The sequence below is a fragment of the Malus sylvestris genome, chromosome 2, assembly GCF_916048215.2.
Source record: "Malus sylvestris chromosome 2, drMalSylv7.2, whole genome shotgun sequence".
Lineage (NCBI taxonomy): Eukaryota > Viridiplantae > Streptophyta > Magnoliopsida > Rosales > Rosaceae > Malus > Malus sylvestris.
Window position 1 is genome coordinate 32,064,105 of NC_062261.1, and position 259 is coordinate 32,064,363.

General features: G+C 43.2%; 1 protein-coding gene across 1 annotated transcript in view; it reads left to right on the top strand.

Annotated features, from left to right (window-relative positions):
• Positions 1-213: 213 nt before the first annotated feature.
• LOC126582879 (uncharacterized) overlaps positions 214-259 on the top strand; it is a 52,495-nt gene continuing 52,449 nt past the window's right edge. Inside the window, exon 1 of the mRNA XM_050247112.1 lies at positions 214-249. The gene's annotated coding sequence lies outside the window, so the exon portion shown is untranslated. The remainder of the gene's footprint in view (positions 250-259) is intronic.

Sequence of the window (259 nt, forward strand, 5' to 3'; positions counted from 1 at the left end):
TTTTGTCTGTTTTGGGCTAATGGAGATACATGCCTCTCTGTATCGCCCTTTTGGGGTACGAAATGAATTAGTCTTTTATATTTCTCTGCTTTTCTCTTTTATTCCTATTTCCCTTTCCTCTGTGCGATTGGTACCTATCAGACTTGTCTCTGCCTCTCTAACCCTCGCCGTCCTCCTTCTTCTTTCAGCTTCAAAAGGTTAGGGTTTCTCTAACCCTCGCCGTCCTCCTTCTTCTTTCAGCTTCAAAAGGTTAGGGTTT